Source organism: Ctenocephalides felis, unplaced genomic scaffold (assembly GCF_003426905.1).
Source record: "Ctenocephalides felis isolate EL2017-DRISC unplaced genomic scaffold, ASM342690v1 CF-g0.4_SCAFFOLD_03571, whole genome shotgun sequence".
Classification (NCBI taxonomy): Eukaryota; Metazoa; Arthropoda; class Insecta; order Siphonaptera; family Pulicidae; genus Ctenocephalides; species Ctenocephalides felis.
The window spans coordinates 4,334,045-4,343,960 of NW_020539725.1; the positions used below are offsets into that span (position 1 = coordinate 4,334,045).

Here is a 9,916-nt window from a genome sequence, read left to right on the forward strand (position 1 = left end):
GACGAAAAACTTTTCACTTTTCTACTATTTATAAAGAAACGTCTCGGCCGATCGTCCCACAAAACTGACAAACGATAGTCCTCGACGAGATACATCTAATGGCTTTTAAATTTTTGAAATCGGCCCAGCCGTTTTCGAGAAAACGTCGATTTGCGGCAAAAAATCTGTTCACATACACGCACACGCACACACACATACTTTTCCAAATTTGGTCTCATCGAATCAGAATGGCTTGAAACGTCGAGAAAACATAAAATTAGCGAATCGAATTTTTTTGATGAAAACATAAACTTCTTCTTCGGGAAGTTAAAAAATATGGCTGTCAATATAATTCATGAATAACCAATAAAAGTTATTTATAAAATATCATGTATCCAACTAGTATAAAAATTGCAAAAAAGTAAGAAAAAATTAATATAAGGTGTTTTCACTATCGTGATTGGTGTAAATAAAGTAGATCCCGGTGGAGTAATAAATGAAACAATGTGATCATTATTAAAAAAAACTGTTAAGTTTCGTAAAACCATTCTGGAAACAATTCAAACTTCGACGAATAAGAATATTAATAGCTTTAAATGAATGAAAAAAAAACAAAAACTTTCCATAATCATTTATAAATTGAAAGAATATTAGTCGATATTATCATGACAAGGTTTAAAAAAAATAAAAAGGTTTGAATGAACAAAAAAGAAACTAGTGGGGTGTATGGCATCGTGCCTTAAGGCAAATTGCTGGAACTTCCCGTACCGTAACGAAATGATCGAGGAATATTAAATTAAATAGATTATTATAAATACTGTAACATTGTCGAATATTTATAAGAATTATATAAACTAAATTGGAAAGTTGAAATTATTTGTTTAAAGTATATTAGAACAGAATTAAAATAAAAATATGAATTATTTTCGATTTACAAACAAAAATTTTTTGGAAAAAAAATTTTAAAAAAAATTTGAAGCAAAATTTTTTTTTCCAAAATAATTATTGTGTTAAAACAAGCAGAAAGTTTTTGGAATCATTCGAATCGGACGCTTAGTTCTCTCAAAAACTGCCATTTTTTGCACATTTAGCTCTGTATCTCCGAAACCGCTGGACCTGCCTTTGCCAAAAGCTAATTACCCCTTCTCCCTGTCATTACAAATTCAATGTTTTTGGGATCATTTAAATCGGATGCTCCGATCTCTCAAAAACTCGATTTCTATTTCTGCACTTTTTGCTCTTTATCTCCGTAACTGCTGAACCTGCCTTTTCCAAAAACTAATCAGCTCATCTTCCTATCAATAGGAATCGAATATTTTTTAAACCATTCAAATCGGTGGATCCGTGCGCCCTAAAACGTGACTGGAAATTTGTATCCATACATACATACACACACACACATCCATTTTTTCTGAGGTATGCCAAAATGTTCAGAAACCTTCAAAACGTCGAGAAATGTAAAAAAAAAATAATTTCGATTTTCGGTCCATTACAATAACTTACTTTACGGGAAGTTAAAAATTGTTGATCATCAATCACCTTCCAAATGTAACATTTTCTGATTCAACAATGACAGCAGCCTGTTAAGCCGTCAGAATTGAGGAAGAATTTCACCATTCCCTTCACCAAGATATTTCCATGATGTCCAATATTCCGTATTTGTTCTCCTGTTATTATGAGTGTGTTCATTGTACCGGTGCGGCGAGGAATTAATGACCGGCAAACGGCGGTAAATTCGAATTTGCAGAATGGCGGTGGCCGTGTTAAACGAGGCGTTTTACACAAATACACACGTCATGAAGCTTGCAGGATCCAGAACGGTGGGTCATATATTGCAAACAGCCTGGTACACGTTTTTGTTATTGATTTTTCAGAAAAGAAAGCTTTTCTCACTAGTGTGGGGGCATCACAATATAAACCAGTTGTTTATGTCTTACCCTTAATTATTCTCTATTTCAATCTTCTAGTGCCAGACGTTAGCTCTTAATTTTTTATATTTTTTTTTTCGATCACTTTTTTACCAATATAGGACTAACATAATTTTGCTTCATTAAATAATCATGTAGAGTAAAATTCTTTATTCACTCACTATTTAAAGTACTTTCTAAATCTTTACAGTCTATATGGTAGAGCAGGCCTTAAAGGTCCGCGGCTAAAACGGTCCACTGATATTTCAACAATAATAATAACAACAATATTTATTTAAAGTAGAGAAATAATGATGTATAACCCATCACCTTTATTTTAACGAGGTTGCTATCGAGAGAAAAACGAAAATGTTTGAAATACGACAACAAAAGTATTTTTCTTCGTTGTTAGTTTTTGAGGTTGTGTTTAGAGTTATTTAGTTTACGAGACCTTGATATAATTTTTGAGTAGACGTCATTTAATTGTTTTATGATATATAATGTTAAATTTAAGTTAGATTCAATAGTTTTTTATATAACCTCTATAATATCTAACACGTGAGCAGTGTAAGAAGGACCAACTGAACCTTTACCTTGGCGAAGGTGTAAAAAGAAAACTAACTTTAAAAAGCAATTTTACAAAAGATTAATGAAATAAATATTTATTCGAATTCTGTATCAATATTTCTGACGAAATTCCAAAGAAAAGTTATTTACAGTAAAAAATGCACCCTGGAAACTTATATTTTGCATTGGTGAATAATGTTGCTGTTATTTTGTAAAATCCCTTTAAAATTAAAGTAAAACATTGAGCTTGTTCGCCCCTGTCTGTCTCATTTAACCTCGCCTATCGAATAAAAAGGATAAATTTTTGCAAAACATTTTTGCCATGATGCCATGAATTATGACGAATTAGCTTGGAGTTTCACTGAGCATAGTCAGATAGGTGTTTGTTCGATATGTGTTACTTTTTGTGATATAATTGGTTTAGTTTCATAATATAATTGCTCAAAATCTAATTGGACTTTCGTGCCCCGCCCTACCCTACTTATTATAAATTTTTAAAAACAAAAATTGTTTTCTCCGTGGAATTAATACATGGAATAATATTCTTAGTGTATATAAACATCAAGCATCAATTATTAACATTCAGTCAAAACTATATATCATTAATAAATTGCAGAAGTACCCGAGAGATTATTTCTTTTAAGTAATTGATGAAAATGTTTAAAATATAGTATCAACTAATTTAAATAAAGGAGAAAATGTGTAAATTGCAAATAAATTTAGTTTTATATGATGGCTTTAGAACAACATTGCATAAAGTAGATTTAAGGTATTATTGTGGCTTAAGATTATGATGTATTTCTAGGCCATTAGGCTGAAATAAATAAATACTAGCTGTAAGTGGAATTCTGTCTTAAGGCAATTAAGGCATCGTGCCTTAAGGCAAATTGCTGGAACTTTCCGTATAGGAATCTGATAATTTGATGTGCACATGTCTAATGATCATTTTTGACCGCCAAATCGCATTTTTTATTACTTTTTTCATTAGATCTCCGAAATCGCTAGACCTGCCTTTATGACAGGACGTTTTTTGAATTATTAAAATCGGACGCTCCGTTCTCTTAAAAACTGAGTTACCGTTTTCGGCACTTTTTGCCCCGTATCTTCGGATCGGCTAGACCTGCCTTCGCCAAAAACTAATCAGCACGTCTCCTTATCAATACGAATCGAATGTTTTTTGAATTATTTAAATCGGTTGATCCGTGTTCCCGAAATCGTCGACGAAAATTTGTATCCGCACATACATACACACACGTACATACATACACACACACATACATCAATTTTTTCTAAAGTATGCCAAAATGTTCAGAAACCTGAAACGTAAAGATATATAAAAATTTTCATTTTCGATTTTTTTGCGATTACTATAACTTGCCCTACGGGAAGTTAATAATATAATAATAGAACAACATTGCCTATTTTGATTAGTCATACCTAGAGTTGTATAGTTTTTTTATTTAATATTTGTTTTATGATCTCGTCTATTTTGGTGTTATTCCTTAAATTGAAATATATTAATAAATCGATGGACTGTATATATAGATTTTGGAGCAGAACTTGATTTACAAATGATTTATGTTAATTCACTGTTCCATTCGTATCATATGTCGGTTTTATATACAAATGTACAAAATAATCATATTAAATCAATAATAATATAAATTAATTTTGTAGCACTGTAATAATTTTATTTGATTTTGACTGATGAAATGAGCGATAATCCAATGAAATATTTGTCTATATGATTAACTACAAATATTTATATGATACAAATTGTTGTAACGTAATATTACAATATGTTTATAGTTTAATTAGTCTACTAAATACATAAAAAATATATACATCCACACACATATATATATATATATATATATATATATATATATATATATATGTGTGTGTTATTAACTTCCCGTAGGGTAAGTTATAGTAATCGGAAAATAATCGAAAATTTAAATTCTTTGCATATCTTCACGTTTTAGAGGTTTCATTTTGGCATGTCTTAGAAAAAATGGATGTATGTGCGTGTGTGTGTATGTATGTATGTTTGGATACAATTTTTAGTCCACGATTTCGGGGCGCATGGATTAACCGATTTGAATCATTCTAAAATATTCGATTTTTATTGATGGGTAGACGTGCTGATTAGTTTTTAGCGACGGCAGATCCATCTGTTTCGATGATACGGGGCAAAAAGTGAAAAATTGGTAATACTGTTTTGAGTAAGGAAGCGCCCGATTTGAATGTTTCAAAAAACATCTAATTTATATTGACGAAATATAAATTTTGGTTAAGAAGTCTAGTGGTTTCGGAGATACAGCGGAAAATGTAAACAAAATGATATTTGGCGGTCTGACAAAAACAAAATGATCATTATTAGACATATGCACATTAAATTATCAGATATTTTTTAGATATTTTAATAATAAGAACAAATCTTGTTACAATTGTTTTGGTTCTGTACCAAGATTTTTCTTTTTCATTATACGGTTCAGATAATTTCAAACGTTTCAGAAAAAAAAATCGAAATTTTTAAAAACTTTTAAAAAGATTTTATACTATACTTCAAATATAAATTTAAATTTATAATTTAGTTTAAAACTATATATATTTCATATGCATTATTTGAAGAAATAAATCCTCAGATGAATTCATTCAGCCTTTCTTCTTAATGTAAACATTTCAAGTGGTTTGAGTGATAAGATCATTAGTGTATATATATGAAAGAATAAGTATATAGTAATTATAATTATTTCTTTGAAAAAATTTAAAAACAATTGTTTTAATCATTGATCAATACTTATTAATTTCCCGTAGGGTAAGTTATTGTAATGGGCCGAAAATCGAAATTGAAAAATTTTTACGTTCTCGACGTTTTGAAGGTTTTCTGAACGTTTTGGCATACCTCAGAAAAAGTGTATGTATGTATGTATGGATACAAATTTCCAGTCACGTTTTCGGGCGCGCGGATCAACCGATTTGAATAGTTCAAAAAATATTCGATTCCTATTGATTGGGAGATGTGCTGAATAGTTTTTCCCAAAGGCAGGTCCTGCAGTTACGGAGATAAAAAGCAAGAGTTTATGAGAGAAGGAGCATCCGATTTGAATGATCTAAAAAACATTCAATTAGTAATGATTGGGAGAAGTGTTTATTAGTTTTGGCAAAGACAGGCCCAGCCATTTTGAAGATACGGAGCTAAATGTGCAAAAAATGGTGGTTTCTGAGAGAACTAAGTGTCCGATTTAAACGATTCAAAGAACTTTCTGCTTGTCTTAACAAAATAATTGATTTTGGAAAAAAAATTGTTTCAACTTTTTTTTTCAAAAAAATTTTTTTTTGTATATCAAAAATAATTTAGATTTTATTTTTAATTCTGACTATAGTTCTAATATACTTTAAAATATAATTTCAACTTTGCAATTCAGTTATATAATTCTTATAAATATTAGACAATGTTACCATATTAATAATAATCTATTTGAAAACATTCAGTATTCCTCGAACATTTCGTTACGGTGCGGGAAGTTCCAGCAATTTGCCTTAAGGCACGATGCCATGCACCACTAGTTATTTAAAAAATATCAAATAAAATAATTTACCAACTACTAATCGTGTTCGTATAAATGAACAGCCAGCCCTTGTTAAATGGGTGGTTTCGCCTCCACCGTCATTGTCATCATTATTATGTGAGAATTAGATGCTTAAGCGCGTCGCTTTAATTGGCTGCATGGTGTATTCTGTATGGTGTATGGTCTTCCGCCTCGTGTATGTTATTTGTGTACAAGATCCATTTGGGTGCAGATAGGATATAGATTTGAATGCAGATTTGCTGGTTAGCTTGCAGATATTTGGTTTGTATGCTGATATATTTGTCTCGCATATCATTTGCTCGGCGAATCTGGCGAATTATAACCGATATATTTGGAATTAATTAAGGTTTTGGAGACTGTTGTTGTCACAATGTGCCAGTCATGTTATGTCAGTTTAAATTCTGAATTGTGCTGTTATTAACTTACCGAAAGAGAATTTTATGTTTTCATCAAAAAATCCGATTCGCTAATTTTATGTTTTCTCGACGTTTCAAGCCATTCTGAATCGAATGAGACCAAATTGGAAAAAGTATGTGTGTGTGTCCGTGTATGTGAACAAAATTTTTGCCGTAATCGACGTTTTCTCAAAAACGGTTAAACCGATTTCAAAAATTTAAAAGCCATTCGCTGTATCTCGATGAGAACTACCGTTTCTGAGATTCTACACGATCGGCCGGCCATTTCTTTGTAAATCGCAGAAAAGTGATAAAAATTTTGCAATTCTGAATCGATTTTGAAAATTCAAAAACCGTTCGAAAGATATTGATTGGGAATCGTGCTGATTAGTTTTTGGTAATGATCGGCCTAGCCGTTTTCTTGTAATAAAGTTTTTAGAAAAACATATTCGACTCTTTTTATGATCTTTTTTTGACGGTAGATATCATAGTCTTCTAGATCAGTCTTTCTCAAAGTGGGCGATATCGCCCCCTGGTGGGCGATATTGAACTCCAGGGGGGCGATGAAAGGCCTCGCGAAAAATGTTGGTTGTTGACGTTGGATTAGGGGGCATTTGTAATTTTATTTACTTTACATTTTAAAGTTCACCAGAATTTGTATCCCAACGATTAATTGGTACTTCCAATGTTTGGTCGTATTTCCATGGTATTTGAACGATTTTGATGCCATTTTATAGCTTTTTACCAAAAATTAATATACCAATTTTCAACTCACTTGGAGTTAAATACTAACATATCCCAAAAGTATTTACCGACTGTGTTGGAAATTTTTGCATTTTTAGGCCAATGAAAAACGCATTAGGGAGATTAAATTTAAATACTTTTATTAAACACAATTGTAAAAAAAATATTTATTCTTCCGATCAATTAATATTGACAATGCATGCAAAGATAATCATTCTATAATAAACTGTTCCAAATTTCTTTCCATGACGTAATCTGATCGGAAAGTTTTATTAGCGGCAAGGGTATATGTTCTAATTGTTTAAAAAGGGTCATTTACAATACAATTGCTTTAAAAGATATAGATGTAATACCTGTTTCTCAAAAACATAATACTCCATAAAGATAGACTAACTCACCAGGTATAGACAACCCCGCAATGATAGCGGTACATACAAATCTCCCAACGGGGGGTGCACTTTCAACTACGGTAATTTTAATATTTAAAAATTTCTTGCATATAAATATCTGTACTTATTATAAATTGAAACAGTAGCGTTTCAGCAAATGTAGAGTAATGAGTGCAGAAGCATGTAAATTAGATCAAGATATTTCGCAAAGATAATAGTTGTTTTTATTCATTTTTTTATGGTGACGGGATAATTCTATATTACAGTTCACTAAATTAACTTTTAAAACTGATCGCACCCAACATTTTTCGCGTAATTTTTAAAAGAAAAGCCATGTCGCAAGCAAAAAAAGATGCGTCAGTACAATGCAGAATATATTAAATATGGATTCATAGAAAATTCTATAAACCCATGTATGCCTTTATGCCTTCTGTGTTCAAAAACATTTTCAAATGAAGCAATGAAGCCCTCAAGACTTCAAGATCATTTGAATAGAATGCATCCGGATAAGAAGGATAAAAATGTTGACTACTTTCGAAATCTGGAAAAGATGTATATTGCTCAGCCTAGTGTGTCAAAACTTTTTTCTGTCGCTGCTAAGCAGGACGATGACGGACTTCGAGCGTCATACAATATCTCTCGGTTAATTGCCCAAACAGGTAAACCACACACTATTGGAGAATCATTAATTTGCCAGCAGTAAAAGAAGTTATAACTACTGTGCTACATAAACCAGCAGCAGATATAATTCGTAAAATTCCTTTGAGTAATAGTTCTGTGCAAAGACGAATTGATGAAATGGCTGAAAATATTGAAGAATTATTATGCAATCATTTGAAGTCTTGTAAATTTTCACTCCAATGGATGAGTCTACTTTACCAAATAATGAAGCATTGTTGTTGACTTACGTGAGGTTCATTAAAGATGAAGAAGTATGCCAAGAACTTCTATTTGTTAGAAATTTAGAGACAGATACAAAAGGAGAAACCATATTCAAAACATCGGAGAAGTTTTTTGATGAGAAAGATATTCCATGAAGAATATTATATCAGTTGCTACTGATGGTGCTGCAGCTATGAGGGGTTGTCAAAAAGGATTCATAGCCTACCTAAAAAATAAAATTCCCAATGTTCTTGCTGTGCATTGCGTGATACATCGACAGCATCTAGTTGCCAAAAACTTAAGTGAACGATTGCATCAAGCATTGCAACATGTCATCAGAGCTATTAATAAAATCCGACACAACTCTTTAAATGAGAGATTGTTTAATCAGCTGTGTACCGCTAATGATGAAGAATTCAACAGATTGTTATTTCACACAGATGTGCGTTGGCTATCAAAGGAAATTGTCTGACCCGTTTTTACAATCTGTTTGACTCCGTTGTAGAGTTTTTAGAAAATAAGGACACACAGTTGTGTAAAGACCTGATATCATCAAAAAATGATATAGCATATCTCACAGACCTTTATACATTACTCAACAATATGAATCTACAACTTCAAGGCGATGGCTTAAATTAATAAAAACAAAAAATATCATCGCTGCTTTTATAGCAAAACTGTTATTACATAAGAAAAATATTGGCAGACGGGAGTTTCATAATTTTCCAAATTTATCGGTATCGTGCAACGAAGACTTGCTCGTGTACTGCCAACATTTGGAAAATCTTCATGGCAATTTTATTGAAAGATTTCAAGATATTTTGAATTTGGAAATACCAGGCTGGGTATTAGACCCTTTTTCAAATGCAAATGTAGAAACATCAGCCCAGCTAGAAGAAGAGCTTATAGAATTAACTACAAATGAAGAATTAAAAATCAAATTTAAAGATGGTTATCAACAATTTTGGCTACAGAAGTCAATTCAGCACTTATATCCTGGCTTGTGGTTGGTTGTTCAAAAATTTTTACTAGCATTTCCATCGTCATATTTGTGTGAACGTGGATTTAGCGCTGTGACAATGCTACTTACTAAAAACAGAAATCAGTTGCAAATTACCAAACGCGGTGACTTACGACTGTTTTTGAGTGAAATGGAACCTGATATTGACAAACTTGTAAAAAACCATCAAATTCATCCTTCTCATTAGAGTTTGAAAATAAAATTTTATATACTGTTTATATTAATTTGATTATAATATATAAAATATATGATTAATGTCATAAAGTTGCGTTTTATTTGCTTTCACTGGTAAAAATGTCTAATTTAGAATGTAAGGTTGCATCAACTAATATATCACACTATAACTATATTAATACAAGTAATAAAAGAAACAGTTTTCAGAGATTGTATAAAAAATTTGGTAGGGGGGCGATACAAAAATTTTGATCTTCAAAGG

At 31.5% G+C, this 9,916-nt stretch overlaps 1 pseudogene; it reads left to right on the forward strand.

The window, feature by feature from the left end:
* Positions 1-1,727: 1,727 nt before the first annotated feature.
* LOC113385495 lies at positions 1,728-9,667 on the forward strand (annotated as a pseudogene).
* Positions 9,668-9,916: the final 249 nt, after the last annotated feature.